This window comes from Triticum urartu, chromosome 6, assembly GCF_003073215.2.
Source record: "Triticum urartu cultivar G1812 chromosome 6, Tu2.1, whole genome shotgun sequence".
Taxonomy (NCBI): domain Eukaryota; kingdom Viridiplantae; phylum Streptophyta; class Magnoliopsida; order Poales; family Poaceae; genus Triticum; species Triticum urartu.
Window position 1 is genome coordinate 24,627,456 of NC_053027.1, and position 18,397 is coordinate 24,645,852.

The following is an 18,397-nucleotide window of genomic DNA, read 5'->3' on the forward strand; positions in this document are numbered from 1 at the left end:
AATAAGATCATGAAAAATTCCGATGCTCCTGCTGAAGAACCCCCTATCTTACATACAAAAAAATTCCGTATTGGTAGTGGTAATATTATTGGAAAAGGAGTTATCCATGATTTCTTTACTTGTGCCGGTGCTTTGCCTTCTATGGGTAGTTCTATCCTTCATAGAACTAGTAGTCTTGCGGACGCAATCACCTTGCTTGTAGTTGCATTTGAGAGACAATTTATGCACATGCATCCTTGCATACAAAGGATTTTCTTAGAATTTTCTAATATTGAGCATTCTTCTGCTAAGCGTGCCACTACTATCTTTTTGGCTCATGAGTTTAGATTCATAATAAAAGAGGCCAAAGAAATCTTTGCGCATTATAGGGTGGACGCTTGCCGTCCTCCCATAGAGGCTATCCTTTTTGATCAAGAAGAAATAATGTGTTTTCAATCTCTAGACTATGTTGCTTTCAATGAAAATCTTAGAAAAAGGGTTCCTACCAATGTTCTAGTTGATAGAATTTCTGAACTTAATGATGATTTGGCTATTCGAAATAATAAACCAGGACATTCTCTTGAGTATAGGCTCACAAAGTTCTGTCAAAAGAATGCTTACAATGATGAATTGGTTGTGCAATATGAAGGGCCAAAAGAGGAACCTATACCTCCCAAAGTTGATATTGGGGACTTTTGTCCCATTAAATTTAGCTCTTTTGATTACTTTTGCTTGCCTCAAAGAAAACTTGCTGCCGAACGTAGAGAATATGAAATGAGTTTTAATGATCTATCTTATTATTATGGCAATACCTAGATCTATCCTTGCTTTTATGCCTAGCTAGGGGCGTTAAACGATAGCTTGTTGGGAGGCAACCCAATTTTATTTCTATTCCTTGCTTTTTTCTCCTGTTTAGTAATAAATAATTTATCTAGCCTCTGTTTTTGTTTTGTTTTTTTTGTTTAATTAGTGTTTGTGCCAAGTAGAACCATTGGGAAGACTTGGGGAAAGTCTTTTTAATCTTGCTGTAAAAAACAGAAACTTTAGCGCTCACGAGAATTGCTGCCATTTTTATTTCGAAAGTGCTATTTAGTTAATTATTTTTAAATATGATTAATAGATAAATTCCTCACATCCAGCAATTTATTTTAGAATTTTCGGGGTTCCAGATCTTGCGTTAGCTACAAATTACTACAGACTGTTCTGTTTTTGACAGATTCTGTTTTTCATGTGTTGTTTGCTTATTTTGATGAACCTATGGCTAGTAAAATAGTTTATAAACCATAAAGAAGTTGGAATACAGTAGGTTTAACACCAATGTAAATAAAGAATGAGTTCATTACAGTAACTTGAAGTGGTGTTTTGTTTTCTTTCGCTAACGGAGCTCGCGAGATTTTCTACTTTAAGTTTTGTGTTGTGAAGTTTTCAAGTTTTGGATAAAAAATTTGATGGATTATGGAACAAGGAGTGGAAAGAGTCTAAGCTTGGGGATGTCCATGGCACCCCAAGATAATCTAAGGACACCTAAAAGCTAAAGCTTGGGGATGCCTCGGAAGGCATCCCCTCTTTCGTCTACTTCCAACGGTAACTTTACTTGAAGCTATATTTTTATTTACCACATGATATGTGTTTTATTTGGAGCGTCTTGTATTATTTGAGTCTTTATTTGTTAGTTTTTCACAATCATCCTTGCTATACACACCTTTTGAGAGAGACACACATGATTCGGAAATTGTTAGAATACTCTATGTGTTTCACTTATATCTTTTGAGTTATATAGTTTTTGCTCTAGTGCTTCACTTATATCTTTTAGAGCACGTCGGTGGATTTGTTTTATAGAAACTATTATTCTCTCATGCTTCACTTAGATTATTTTGACAGTCCTACAAAACAGCATGGTAATTTGCTTTAATTATGTTAGGCATTTAAGATTAATAAAAAATTTCTTATGAGTGTGTTGAATACTATGAGAAGTTCGATACTTGATAATTGTTTTAAGATATGTAGATGATAATATTAGAGTGATTCTGGTTAAGTAGTTACAGGAAATACTGTAGCATCAAAAGGGTGCGGAATGACAGAAGGGAGCTGAGCACAGAAAGTGCACGAGTGCAGCGGCCTACCAAAGCACAACCCATGTGCTAGTTTAAATAATTAATAAAGGAGCCCATGGCTGTGCATAGTGGTCAATCCAAAGCCCAGCTATCGAGGCAAACATCAGCATGCGTGTGATTGTTTTGAATTTTTTGTAGGAGCATGCCCTTGTTTCTCATAACGAGGACATTCAAATAAGATGCATTTGGAATACGTTTTGATAAATTTTGAAAAAATATGTTAAATTTCAACCCTTGAAATTTAGTACCAGAAATATGACTTTAGTACTTGCGACTAACAAAAAAAAACTTAAAGTTTCGACTCTGAAACTTGATACTCGCGAACGAGAAAATTGGAATTTTCAGATGCATTGTAAAAAAATAATTACCACAGTCAAGATTGATTTACATATAATCAGAATGGCAGCTTCGGGTTTCGTTGCCGTTGCCCTCTTGCTTGTGTCGGCACCGTCTGCCATCGTTGATAGGTGGCTAGAGGAGCTCAGTCTAGGGCAAGATTCCCATCCGGATGGATGTGCATGCTCTCCGTATAAATTAGCTAAATCAACGACCATATACGAGCCAGTCCAACGGCTTTTCCCTTGTTAGTAGCTGAGTGAAACGGTTTTCACCTATGTACACTATATGTATAAAACCACCACAAGGCACTAAAATCAACTTTTTTCTGTTGTGTGGCCTAAATCCTCAAAACGATGATCTTGACATTTACACCTAAGATAAAGAAAAATATGATCTTGTCATTTACAGATAAGATTAAGACAAGACGATCTTGTCATTTAAACCTAAGATTAAGAAAACAATGATCTTTTCATTTACAGCTAACATTAAGAAAATGATGATCATGTCACCTATTTTCAATGAATCAAGTGGATAAAATGAATGATTTTCTGCATTCACTGTTTAAGAGAGAGAGGGATTGGCTCTCGCATTGCTAAACGGAGGATCATGTCTTTGTGTCTGCCATGAATACGCATGGTAACAAACTAGATCGATGTGACCACTACTAATAAAGAGCCAAGCTTGAGCAATTCAAAGATTTCAGTTCGCGCTACCCGTTCATCTTCATCCTCGGTTGTGTTCCGCGCATCGGCACAACACAAGGCCACTAATAGAAAGGGGCCAAACAGGCAATATGCGCATTATCGAATTCATCCATCAGCCAGCCATTCCAAAAGTCAGAATTAATGGAAAGAGGTGTGTAATATATTTAAACACTTCCCCTCAAGTCTAGGGTTATCTATTCCTTAAACATGGGATCAACATAGGCCGCGGAATCTTTTTTTAATACTGCGCTAGCAGGGTCTTGAGCACAAGACCTCTTGTCTCTGTTACCATATTGAATTCATGCATTCATGCATTACTTAGTTATTCCACAATTATGAACTGATGAAGAAAGACGTTCAATATATTTCAACACGTACCGCGCCCCGCAGCGATGGTTTCAAGTTGCAAGTGCAGATTTCATCCGGGATGTAGAGTTCTTCTCATGAAGGCAGAGCAGCGAATAGTGAAGCTCGTAATCTTGTAAAATGTGTGCTTTCTCCCGAACGTGGTCGCTATGTATGGCTGCTTCAACCACGGGATGCTACTATTGTACCTTTACGTACTGAGCAATTGTAGAGACCACATATTTTTCTAGGAACATGCAAATTCAACAACAACTATACTACCTCTCCTGCAGAAAACAGATTGAGCTGCTGCTTGCTTTCCATACTGCTAAATGATATCTTTACAGCAGAGGAACAAGCCAATATATTTGTTCGTAAGTTGAGTCATGTTCATGGAAATTGAAAGGAATTTTTTACGGTACATCGTGGTACACACTAGAATGCGTTGTATTAAGTTGATCTTTTTTTTGCGGGTGACTGTATTAAGTTGATCTAATGGTTAACAGAGGTTGGTCAGATTTTGACTGAAGGATATATTGGTAATTCCTGGTTTTTTCAGTAAAGGGTGGATTTTATTAACTCAAGATGAAGCATCAAGAGGATACAAACACAATGAGCATACACCCGGCCTCTGCATAGCTAAGATGCACACAGGCAACACTAACACACGCACACAAAACCTCGTCGGCGAATAGCAAAGTCATGTAAGACCAAAGCTATGGATGGGCAAGGAAAAGATGAAAAAGAACCCCAAAGCGATACAAACCGTGATCGACCAAAGACCATATCCACATCGACCATCACTTGACACCACAAAGACGATGAAATTCTACAACGGCAACGCCTTTAAGAAGGGAGTGGCACTCAATCGCCGCCATCACCGGATCCAACCATCGATGGCCAGAATCTAGGTTTTCACCCTGAAGAATCAGTCCGAGCATATCCAAGCAATGCCTTCAACAAGGTAACGGCGTAAAAACCTCGCCATTGCTAGGTATAATTGACAGAAGGTCAGACCTAGGCTTTCACCCCAGATCTCGAGACTGGGTGCTCGAATAGCACCGTCATCAACGTCACTTGCGTGTTGTCACCATCTCTTTTCCACGACCCAACAGGTACATACGATGTGCGACCGCTGTCACTGCACAACCATCCTTTGCGTCAAGTCGTCACCCGTAATTTGCAACTCCGTGCCGAAGACAACCACCGAATCTAGGGAGAGGACCCTCGCAAAGACCATTCGATGGACGCCGCAATCCGCAGAAGGTCCGCCATCGCAGACCCGAGTGGCATAGATTATGGAGCCGCCAAATCTGCTACCAAGGCCATGGCGGCGCCGACAAGACAACCCAGCCACCTCGTATCTTTGCGGACACGGCGACTACTGCCCATCCGGCGCCAGCTCCGATGGACGGCCAGATCAAGCAGTGCGCATCAAGATCACACGCCATACGCAGCTCCGGCGCAGCCTCCATCATGCCGCCCGCCCCCTCTTCCTCCAACAGGGCCTAGCCCACACTAGCACATGAAGTCGTTACTAGCCAACTGCACACCTGCCGTACTTGTACAAGACACGATCTGAGCGTGGGGAGCAGGCCCAACGACGGCCGCCAAGGTGTGACGCCCCGAGACCGATGCTCTAGTTGCCTTCCATTTATTTTCCGTTATCGTCGTGTGTTTCAATTGTTTGCTGCCATGAACATGTTGAGTGCTTTGTCATATCTTTGCTTCTTGCACCATGCTCATCTCACTTGTTATGGTGCATTCTGCCTTTGTCATTTTTTTGTTGCGTTGCATCATGATCATCATTGTAGTGTGCATAGTTGTTGTGAGCTTGTTATCTTCGTGAACTCCTTCTCCTCATCTTATTTGTGTTGGGGAACGTAGTAATTTCAAAAAAATTCCTACGCACACGCAAGATCATGGTGATGCATAGCAACGAGAGGGGAGAGTGTGATCTATGTACCCTCGTAGACCGACAGCGGAAGCGTTATGACAACGCGGTTGATGTAGTCGTACATCTTCACGGCCCGACCTATCAAGCACCGAAACTACGGCACCTCCGAGTTCTAGCACACGTTCAGCTCGATGACGATCCCCGGACTCCGATCCAGCAAAGTGTCGGGGAAGAGTTCCGTCAGCACGACGGCGTGGTGACGATCTTGATGTTCTACTGTCGCAGGGCTTCGCCTAAGCACCACTACAATATTATCGAGGACTATGGTGGAAGGGGGCACCACACACGACTAAGAGAACGATCTTAGAGATCAACTTGTGTGTCTAGGGGTGCCCCCTGCCCCCGTATATAAAGGAGCCAAGGGGGGGTGCGGCCGGCCCTAGGAGGAGGCGCGCAGGAGGAGTCCTACTCCTACCGGGAGTAGGACTCCCCCCTTTCCCTAGTTGGATTAGGACTTGGGGAAGAAGGAAGAGAGGGAAGAAAGGAAAGGGGGGGCGCCCCCCCCCCCCTCCTTGTCCAATTCGGACTTGGGGGGGGAGGGGCGCGCGGCAGCCCCTAGGCCTCCTCTCCTCTTCCTCCACTAGGCCCATTAAGGCCCATTAGGTTACCGGGGGGTTCCGGTAACCTCCCGGTACTCCGGTAAAATGCCGATTTCACCGGAACACTTCCGATGTCCAAACATAGGCTTCCAATATATCAATATTTATGTCTCCACCATTTCGAGACTCCTCGTCATGTCCGTGATCACATCCAGGACTCCGAACTAACTTCGGTACATGAAAATATATAAACTCATAATGAAACTGTCATCGTAACGTTAAGTGTGCGGACCCTACGGGTTCGAGAATAATGTAGACATGACCGAGACATGTCTTCGGTCAATAAACAATAGCGGAACCTGGATGCTCATATTGTCTCCCACATATTCTACGAAGATCTTTTACCGGTCAGACCGCATAACAACATACTTTGTTCCCTTTGTCATCGGTATGTTACTTGCCCGAGATTCGATCGTCGGTATCTCGATACCTAGTTCAATCTCGTTACCGGCAAGTCTCTTTACTCGTTTCGTAATACATCATCTCACAACTAACTCATTAGTTGCAATGCTTGCAAGGCTTATGTGATGTGCATTACCGAGAGGGCCCAGAGATACCTCTCCGACAATCGGAGTGACAAATCCTAATCTCGAAATACGCCAACCCAACAGTACCTTTGGAGACACCTGTAATGCTCCTTTATAATCACCCAGTTACGTTGTGACGTTTGGTAGCACCCAAAGTGTTCCTCCGGTAAACGGGAGTTGCATAATCTCATAGTCATAGGAACATGTATAAGTCATGAAGAAAGCAATAGCAACATACTAAACGATCGGGTGCTAAGCTAATGGAATGGGTCATGTCAATCACATCATTCTCCTAATAATGTGATCCCGTTAATCAAATGACAACACATGTCTATGGTTAGGAAACATAACCATCTTTGATTAATGAGCTAGTCAAGTAGAGGCATACTAGTGACGTTTAGTTTGTCTATGTATTCACACAAGTATTATGTTTCCGGATAATACAATTCTAGCATGAACAATAAACATTTATCATGATATAAGGAAATAAAATAATAACTTTATTATTGCTTCTAGGGCATATTTCCTTCAATTTGTTGTTTCATCTTGCCCTTTCCATCTACCATCATCAAGTGCAACACCCCATCTCTAGCTTCTTCCTTTCAATTCTCACCCATTTATTCAAGTGACATTATTTTTGTTCTGTATAATGTTCATTCTTTTCCTATAAAATTCTTAACCATGCCTTCAACCTCTCTGCCGAATTTCAGATCCTTTGAAGATGTTTTGGTTGGGTTCAAAAATGGCTCAAGTGATTATTTTTCTACCTCTAAAAAATCCAACTCAATTTATTCGAATACTATATAAATTCTGGAGTCCAGGGGTATATTCATTTCTTCACCACCAATCTCCTACCTCCCTGGATTTTTCCTTATCTACAGCTGTGAATTTAAATTCACAGAACTAAGTAAAAGGGGAAGCCCTCCTGGTGCAGCAACTTGGGCCTTTTTCCCTCTCCCGCAGCCCAACAGAGCACATCATCGCAGCCCAGTCAGCCCCACGCATACAGGAGTGTCCTCCTGTACGGCAGTGCATCCAGCGTGTCCACGTCGGACATGGGCGTGATTTGACGGCCGTCCGGCGTCCCTAGCCCCTATATATCATGTCACTGGCTCCCTAGGGTTCCTCCTCGACCGATCCCTCTCCTCTCCTTCCCTCGCCGCCGCCAGGTAAGGCTAGCCACGCCACGTCGTCGCCCTGCCCACCATGCTCCGGCCGAGCTTGAGCTCGAGCTCGGAGTAGCTCGTCGCCGCGCCTCCGACCCCTCAGCCACTCTGGAATAAACATTTATCATGATATAAGGAAATAAAATAATAACTTTATTATTGCCTCTAGGGCATATTTCCTTCAGTCTCCCACTTGCACTAGAGTCAATAATCTAGATTACACAGTAATGATTCTAACACCCATGGAGCTTTGGTGCTGATCATGTTTTGCTCGTGGAAGAGGCTTAGTCAATGGGTCTGCTACATTCAGATCCATATGTATCTTGCAAATCTCTATGTCTCCCACCTAGACTAGATCCAGGATGGAATTGAAGCGTCTCTTGATGTGCTTGGTTCTCTTGTGAAATCTGGATTCCTTTGCCAAGGCAATTGCACCAGTATTGTCACAAAAGATTTTCATTGGACCCGATGCACTAGGTATGACACCTAGATCGTATATGAACTCCTTCATCCAGACTCCTTCATTTGCTGCTTCCGGAGCAGCTATGTACTCCGCTTCACATGTAGATCCCGTCACAACGCTTTGTTTAGAACTGCACCAACTGACAGCTCCACCGTTTAATGTAAACACGTATCCGGTTTGCGATTTAGAATCATCCGGATCAGTGTCAAAGCTTACATCAACGTAACCATTTACGATGAGCTCTTTGTCACCTCCATATATGAGAAACATATCCTTAGTCCTTTTCAGGTATTTCAGGATGTTCTTGACCGCTGTCCAGTGATCCACTCCTGGATTACTTTGGTACCTCCCTGCTAGACTTATAGCAAGACATACATCAGGTCTGGTACACAGCATTGCATACATGATAGAGCCTATGGCTGAAGCACAGGGAAAATCTTTCATTTTCTCTCTATCTTCTGCATTGGTCGGGCATTGAGTCTTACTCAATTTCACACCTTGTAACACAGGCAAGAATCCTTTCTTTGCTTGATCCATTTTGAACTTCTTCAAAACTTTGTCAAGGTATGTGCTTTGTGAAAGTCCAATTAAGCGTTTTGATCTATCTCTATAGATCTTAATGCCCAATATGTAAGCAGCTTCACCGAGGTCTTTCATTGAAAAACTCTTATTCAAGTATCCCTTTATGCTATCCAGAAATTCTATATCATTTCCGATTAGTAATATGTCATATAGATATAATATCAGAAACGCTACAGAGCTCCCACTCACTTTCTTGTAAATACAGGCTTCTCCAAAAGTCTGTACAAAACCAAATGCTTTGATCACACTATCAAAGCGTTTGTTCCAACTCCGAGAGGCTTGCACCAGTCCATAAATGGATCGCTGGAGCTTGCACACTTTGTTAGCTCTCTTTGGATCGACAAAACCTTCCGGCTGCATCATATACAACTCTTCTTCCAGAAATCCATTCAGGAATGCAGTTTTAACATCCATCTGCCAAATTTCATAATCATAAAATGCGGCAATTGCTAACATGATTCGGACAGACTTAAGCATCGCTACGGGTGAGAAGGTCTCATCGTAGTCAATCCCTTGAACTTGTTGAAAACCTTTTGCGACAAGTCGAGCTTTGTAGACAGTAACATTACCGTCAGCGTCAGTCTTCTTCTTAAAGATCCATTTATTCTCAATTGCTTGCCGATCTTTTGGCAAGTCAACCAAAGTCCACACTTTGTTCTCATACATGGATCTCATCTCAGATTTCATGGCTTCAAGCCATTTTGCGGAATCTGGGCTCACCATCGCTTCTCCATAGTTCGTAGGTTCATCATGATCTAGTAGCATGACTTCCAGAACAAGATTACTATACCACTCTGGTGCGGATCTTACTCTGGTTGATCTACGAGGTTCAGTAGTATCTTGTTTTGAAGTTTCATGATCATCATCATTAGCTTCCTCAATAATTGGTGTAGGTGTCACAGAAACCGGTTTCTGTGATGACTACTTTCCAATAAGGGAGCATGTACAGTTACCTCATCAAGTTCTACTTTCCTCCCACTCACTTCTTTCGAGAGAAACTCCTTCTCTAGAAAGTTTCCGAATTTAGCAACAAAAGTTTTTGCCTTCGGATCTGTGATAGAAGGTGTATCCAATAGTTTCCTTTGGATATCCTATGAAGACACATTTCTCCGATTTGGGTTCGAGCTTATCAGGTTGAAGCTTTTTCACATAAGCATCGCAGCCCCAAACTTTCAGAAACGACAACTTTGGTTTCTTGCCAAATCACAGTTCATAAGGCGTCGTCTCAACGGATTTTGATGGTGCCCTATTTAACATGAATGCGGCTGTCTCTAAAGCTCCCCAAAACGATAGCGGTAAATCAGTAAGAGACATCATAGACCGCACCATATCTAGTAAAGTACGATTACGACGTTCGGACACACCATTACGCTGTGGTGTTCCGAGTGGCGTGAGTTGCGAAACTATTCTGCATTGTTTCAAATGTACACCAAACTCATAACTCAAATATTCTCCTCCACGATCAGATCGTAGGAATTTTATTTTCTTGTTACGATAATTTTCAACTTCACTCTGAAATTCTTTAAACTTTTCAAATATTTCAGACTTATGTTTCATTAAGTAGATATACCCATATCTGCTTAAGTCATCTGTGAAGGTGAGAAAATAACAATATCCGCCATGAGCCTCAACATTCATCGGACCACATACATCTGTATGTATGATTTCCAACAAATGTGTTGCTCTCTCCGTAGTACCGGAGAACGGTGTTTTTGTCATCTTACCCATAAGGCACGGTTCGCAAGTACCAAGTGATTCATAATCAAGTGGTTCCAAAAGCCCATCAGTATGGAGTTTCTTCATGCGCTTTATACCAATATGACCTAAACGGCAGTGCCACAAATAAGTTGCACTATCATTATCAACTCTGCATCTTTTGGCTTCAACACTATGAATGTGTGTGTCACTACTATCGAGATTCAATAAGAATAGACCACTCTTTAAGGGTGCATGATCATAAAAGATATTACTCATATAAATAGAACAACCATTATTCTCAGATTTAAATGAATAACCGTCTCGCATCAAACAAGATCCAGATATAATGTTCATGCTTAACGCTGGCACCAAATAACAATTATTTAGGTCTAATATTAATCCCGAAGGTAGATGTAGAGGTAGCGTGCCGACTGCGATCACATCGACTTTGGAACCGTTTCCCACGCGCATCGTCACCTCGTCCTTAGCCAATCTTCGCTTAATCAGTAGTCCCTGTTTCGAGTTGCAAATATTAGCAACAGAACCAGTATCAAATACCCAGGTGCTACTGCGAGCATTAGTAAGGTACACATCAATAACATGTATATCACATATACCTTTGTTCACCTTGCCATTATTCTTATCCGCCAAATACTTGAGGCAGTTCCGCTTCCAGTGACCAGTCTGCTTGCAGTAGAAGCACTCAGTTTCAGGCTTAGGTCCAGTTTTGGGTTTCTTCTCTTGAGTAGCAACTTGCTTGCCGTTCTTTTTGAAGTTCCCCTTCTTCTTCCCTTTGCCATTTTTCTTGAAACTAGTGGTCTTGTTGACCATCAACACTTGATGCTCCTTCTTGATTTCTACCTCCGCAGCTTTCAGCATTGCGAAGAGCTCAGGAATAGTCTGATTCATCCCTTGCATATTATAGTTCATCACGAAGCTCTTGTAGCTAGGTGGCAGTGATGGGAGAATTCTGTCAATGACGTAATCACCTAGAAGATTAACTCCCAATTGAATCAAGTGATTACTATACCCAGACATTTCGAGTATATGCTCACTGACAGAATTGTTCTTCTCCATCTTGCAGCTATAGAACTTATTGGAGACTTCATATCTCTCAATCCGGGCATTTGCTTGAAATATTAAATTCAACTCCTGGAACATCTCATATGATCCATGATGTTCAAAACATCGTTGAAGTCCCGATTCTAAGTCGTAAAGCATGGCACACTGAACTATCGAGTAGTCATCAGCTTTGCTCTGCCAGACGTTCATAACATCTGGTGTTGCTCCAGCAGCAGGCCTAGCACCCAGCGGTGCTTCCAGGACGTAATTCTTCTGTGCAGCAATGAGGATAATCCTCAAGTTACGGACCCAGTCCGTGTAATTGCTACCATCATCTTTCAACTTTGCTTTCTCAAGGAACGCATTAAAATTCAACGGAACAACAGCACGGACCATCTATCTACAATCAAACATAAACAAGCAAGATACTATCAGGTACTAAGTTCATGATAAATTTAAGTTCAATTAATCATATTACTAAAGAACTCCCACTTAGATAGACATCCCTCTAATCCTTTAAGTGATCACGTGATCCAAATCAACTAAATCATGTCCGATCATCACGTGAGATGGAGTAGTTTCATTGGTGAACATCACTATGTTGATCATATCTACTATATGATTCACGCTCGACCTTTCGGTCTCCGTGTTCCGATGCCATATCTGTATATGCTTGGCTCGTCAAGTATAACCTGAGTATTCCGCGTGTGCAACTGTTTTGCACCCGTTGTATTTGAACGTAGAGCCTATCACACCCGATCATCACGTGGTGTCTCAGCACGAAGAACTTTCGCAACAGTGCATACTCATGGAGAACACTTCTTGATAATTAGTGAGAGATCATCTTAAAATGCTACCGTCAATCAAAGCAAGATAAGATGTATAAAAGATAAACATCACATGCAATCAATATAAGTGATATGATATGGCCATCATCTTGTGCTTGTGATCTCCATCTTCGAAGCACTGTCATGATCACCATCGTCACCGGCGCGACACCTTGATCATCATCATAGCATCGTTGTCGTCTTGCCAATCTTATGCCTCCACGACTATCGCTATCGCTTAGTGATAAAGTAAAGCATTACAGCGCAATTGCATTGCATACAATAAAGCGACAACTATATGGCTCCTGCCAGTTGCCGATAACTTAGTTACAAAACATGATCATCTCATACAATAAAATTTAGCATCATGTCTTGACCATATCACATCACAACATGCCCTGCAAAAACAAGTTGGACGTCCTCTACTTTGTTGTTGCAAGTTTTACGTGGCTGCTACGGGCTTAGCAAGAACCGTTCTTACCTACACATCAAAACCACAACGATAGTTTGTCAAGTTAGTGTTGTTTTAACCTTCGCAAGGACCGGGCGTAGCCACACTTGGTTCAACTAAAGTTGGAGAAACTGACACCCGCTAGCCACCTTTGTGCAAAGCACGTCGGGAGAACCGGTCTCACGTAAGCGTACGCGTAATGTCAGTCCGGGCCGCTTCGTCCAACAATACCTCCGAACCAAAGTATGACATGCTGGTAAGCAGTATGACTTATATCGCCCACAACTCACTTGTGTTCTATTCGTGCATATAACATCAACGGATAAAACCTAGGCTCGGATGCCACTGTTGGGGAATGTAGTAATTTCAAAAAAAATTCCTACGCACACGCAAGATCATGGTGATGCATAGCAACGAGAGGGGAGAGTGTGATCTACGTACCCTCGTAGACCGACAGCGGAAGCGTTATGACAATGCGGTTGATGTAGTCGTACGTCTTCACGGCCCGACCTATCAAGCACCGAAACTACGGCACCTCCGAGTTCTAACACACGTTCAGCTCGATGATGATCCCCGGACTCCGATCCAGCAAAGTGTCGGGGAAGAGTTCCGCCAGCACGACGGCGTGGTGACGATCTTGATGTTCTACTGTCGCAGGGCTTCGCCTAAGCACCACTACAATATTATCGAGGACTATGGTGGAAGGGGGCACCGCACACGGCTAAGAGAATGATCTTAGAGATCAACTTGTGTGTCTAGGGGTGCCCCCTGCCCCTGTATATAAAGGAGCCAAGGGGGGTGTGGCCGGCCCTAGGAGAAGGCGCGCAGGAGGAGTCCTACTCCTACCGGGAGTAGGACTCCCCCCTTTCCCTAGTTGGATTAGGACTTGGGGAAGAAGGAAGAGAGGGAAGAAAGGAAAGGGGGGGGCGCCGGCCCCCCTCCTTGTCCAATTCGGACTTGGGGGGGAGGTGCGCGCGGCAGCCCCTAGGCCTCCTCTCCTCTTCCTCCACTAGGCCCATTAAGGCCCATTAGGTTACCGGGGGGTTCCGGTAACCTCCCGGTACTCCGGTAAAATGCCGATTTCACCCGGAACACTTCCGATGTCCAAGCATAGGCTTCCAATATATCAACTTTTATGTCTCGACCATTTCGAGACTCCTCGTCATGTCCGTGATCACATCCGGGACTCCGAACTAACTTCGGTACATCAAAATATATAAACTCATAATGAAACTGTCATCGTAACGTTAAGCGTGCAGACCCTACGGGTTCGAGAATAATGTAGACATGACCGAGACATGTCTCCGGTCAATAAACAATAGCGGAACCTGGATGCTCATATTGTCTCCCACATATTCTACGAAGATCTTTTATCGGTCAGACCGCATAACAACATACTTTGTTCCCTTTGTCATCGGTATGTTACTTGCCCGAGATTCGATCGTCGGTATCTCAATACCTAGTTCAATCTCATTACGGCAAGTCTCTTTACTCGTTTCGTAATACATCATCTCACAACTAACTCATTATTTGCAATGCTTGCAAGGCTTATAGTGATGTGCATTACCGAGTGGGCCCAGAGATACCTCTCCGACAATCGGAGTGACAAATCCTAATCTCAAAATACGCCAACCCAACATGTACTTTTGGAGACACCTGTAGAGCACCTTTATAATCACCCAGTTACGTTGGGACGTTTGGTAGCACACAAAGTGTTCCTCCGGCAAACGGGAGTTGCATAATCTCATAGTCATAGGAACATGTATAAGTCATGAAGAAAGCAATAGCAACAAAATAAACGATCAAGTGCTATGCTAACGGAATGGGTCAAGTCAATCACATCATTCTTCTAATGATGTGATCCCGTTAATCAAATGACAACTCATGTCTATGGCTAGAAAACATAACCATCTTTGATGTAACGAGCTAGTCAAGTAGAGGCATACTAGTGACGTTTAGTTTGTCTATGTATTCACACAAGTATTATGTTTCCGGATAATACAATTCTAGCATGAACAATAAACATTTATCATGATATAAGGAAATAAAATAATAACTTTATTATTGCTTCTAGGGCATATTTCCTTCAATTTGTTGTTTCATCTTGCCCTTTCCATCTACCATCATCAAGTGCAACACCCCATCTCTAGCTTCTTCCTTTCAATTCTCACCCATTTATTCAAGTGACATTATTTTTGTTCTGTATAATGTTCATTCTTTTCCTATAAAATTCTTAACCATGCCTTCAACCTCTCTGCCGAATTTCAGATCCTTTGAAGATGTTTTGGTTGGGTTCAAAAATGGCTCAAGTGATTATTTTTCTACCTCTAAAAAATCCAACTCAATTTATTCGAATACTATATAAATTCTGGAGTCCAGGGGTATATTCATTTCTTCACCACCAATCTCCTACCTCCCTGGATTTTTCCTTATCTACAGCTGTGAATTTAAATTCACAGAACTAAGTAAAAGGGGAAGCCCTCCTGGTGCAGCAACTTGGGCCTTTTTCCCTCTCCCGCAGCCCAACAGAGCACATCATCGCAGCCCAGTCAGCCCCACGCATACAGGAGTGTCCTCCTGTACGGCAGTGCATCCAGCGTGTCCACGTCGGACATGGGCGTGATTTGACGGCCGTCCGGCGTCCCTAGCCCCTATATATCATGTCACTGGCTCCCTAGGGTTCCTCCTCGACCGATCCCTCTCCTCTCCTTCCCTCGCCGCCGCCAGGTAAGGCTAGCCACGCCACGTCGTCGCCCTGCCCACCATGCTCCGGCCGAGCTTGAGCTCGAGCTCGGAGTAGCTCGTCGCCGCGCCTCCGACCCCTCAGCCACTCTGGAGAGGAACGCCAAGTACCTCTCCGTCCCCTGACTCCACGCATGCGACCACACGGCCTCGGGTTCGACCTCCACGACGCTATTTCCATTCTCTCTTCCCGAACAGCACCTTCGCCAAGTTCAGAGCTCACCCCGGTCGCCTCCGACGAGTATCCGTCAACCTCTCCGTGTCCTAGGGTGAGCTGGGTAACGCCTCTCCCGCTCCTTTTTTTCCATGGCCTGTAGAACCCCATAGCACTCGCCCGATCAATGTCTTCACCGCGCTCGCAGTGCTCCGGCGATCTCTGAAGTTTTAGTTGCGCATGTTTTGCTGCTGCACGTGCACATGCGCACTCGCGCTCTCCCCTGTTCCCACATGCTCGTGCACGCTCGCTCGCCGCGCCCGTAGCCCTGCATGCATCTGCACGCGCGCGTCCGCACTTACACCCCCCTGCTGAACACGCATGCCCGCGCCTGCTCAGCCGCCCTCACTGCCGTCGCGTTTGCTCGCCCGCAACCTCGTGTCGTTGCTCCACCACACGCACCCTGGCACATTTCTGCACCCCCGCCGGTGACCCGCTGCACTTGTAGCCGCTGCTTTGCTCGTCGTCGTCGCCGGCAAGTTGCTGTGCGTCCATGGATCCAAGACCGGGCGTGTGTCCTCTTTAACTAGAGCTATGCACCTTACCAATCACAAGCACCCAACCAGCTCGACTGGTTAGCACGCAACACACACACAAGGAGGTTCTTGGTTCGAGCCCCGGGCGCTCTAATTTTTGCCCTGTTTCCTTTTATTTTGCTCCCACACACTCAGCCGTTGGACCTCAAATCCTCTTGGGCCTCATTCACTCTCGGGCCGCTGCACTATATTGCTTCTGGCCCGCATATGTGTTTTTTTTCCTCTGCTCTGTGATATTTTGCATTTTCCAGTGCATGCATATTTACAGGAAATGCCACTGTTTTGTTAATAACTAAATATCCATGCATTGAAATTAAACAAACTATATATGTAAAATGCTTAGAATTTTGCATAGTTTCATAATATGCCACTCTCATCCATGTTTAAAAATATTTAAACTTGCTGTTTGTCTAATTTTGCATAAATGCCATGTTAAAATGATTTATTTCATAACTAAATAACCGGAGCTCCGAATTTAATAAACTTTATATGTAAATAGGGTGAAAAAATGTCTATAGCTCGATCATGAGCTTCACTCAGTTTAAGCTCACTCGAATTTTCATATAAGTTGAGTTGAGCCAACTCCAACTCACTTGAGCTCGACTCGTTTGCAGCCCTATATGCAACTCGTTGCATATAGAGCTCCACTTAATTTGTAGCATTGTTTGTGCACTTTGCCATGCCATGCCTCATTAAACCGGACATGCATCATACTTGATTGTGCATCATGTCATGTTTATGTGTTGGTTGTTTACTATGTTGTTTGCTTCTTTCCGGTGTTGCTTCTTCGGGTTGGTTCCGATAATGTCGCGTTTGTGAGGATCCGTTCGACTACGTCCGTTTGTCTTCTTCATGGACTCGTTCTTCTTCCTTGCGGGATTTCAGGCAAGATGACCAAACCCTCGAAATCACTTCTATCTTTGCTTGCTAGTTGCTCGCTCTATTGCTATGCCGCGATACCTACCAGTTGCTTTATCATGCCTCCCATATTGCCATGTCAAGCCTCTAACCCATCTTTCCTAGCAAACCGTTGTTTGGCTATGTTACCGCTTTGCTCAGCCCCTCTTATACCGTTGCTAGTTGCAGGTGAAGATGAAGTTTGTTCCATATTGAAACATGGATATGTTGGGATATCACAATATCTCTTATTTAATTAATGCGTCTATATACTTGGTAAAGGGTGGAAGGCTCGACCTTATGCCTGGTGTTTTGTTCCACTCTTGCCGCCCTAGTTTCCGTCATACCGGTGTTATGTTCCTTGATTTTGCGTTCCTTACGCGGTTGGGTTATAATGGGAACCCCTTGACAGTTCGCCTTGAAAAAAACTCCTCCAGCAAGGCCCAACCTTGGTTTTACCATTTGCCACCTAAGCCTTTTTTTCCCTCGGGTTTCCGGAGCTCGAGGGTCATCTTTATTTTAACCCCCGCGGGCCAGTGCTCCTCTTAGTGTTGGTCCAAACTAGAGCCCCTTGCAGCGCCACCTCAGGGAAACTTGAGGGTTGGTTTTAGTTGTACGGACTGCTCATCCGATGTGCCCTGAGAACGAGATATGTGCAGCTCCTATCGGGATTTGTCGGCACATTCGGGCGGCTTTGCTGGTCTTATTTTACCATTATCGAAATGTCTTGTAACCGGGATTCCGAGTCTGATCGGGTCCTCCTGGGAGAAGGAATATCTTTCGTTGACCGTGAGAGTTTGTGATAGGCTAAGTTAGGACACCCCTGCAGGGTTTTGAACTTTCAAAAGTCGTGCCCGCAGTTATGGGCAGATGGAAATTTGTTAATATCTGGTTGTAGAGAACCTGACACTTAACTTAACTAAAATACAGCAACCGCGTGTTTAGCCGTGATGGTCTCTTTCCGAAGGAGTCCGGGAAATGAATACGGTTTTGGAGTTATGTTTGAATGTAAGTAGTTTTAGGATCACTTCTTGATCATTATAGTTTCTCGACCGTGCTTTGCTTCTCTTCTCGCTCTCATTTGCGTAAGTTAGCAACCATATATGCTAGTGCTTGCTGCAGCTCCACCTCATTACCATTTTTCCTACCCATAAGCTTAAATAGTCTTGATCTTGCGGGTGTGAGATTGTTGAGT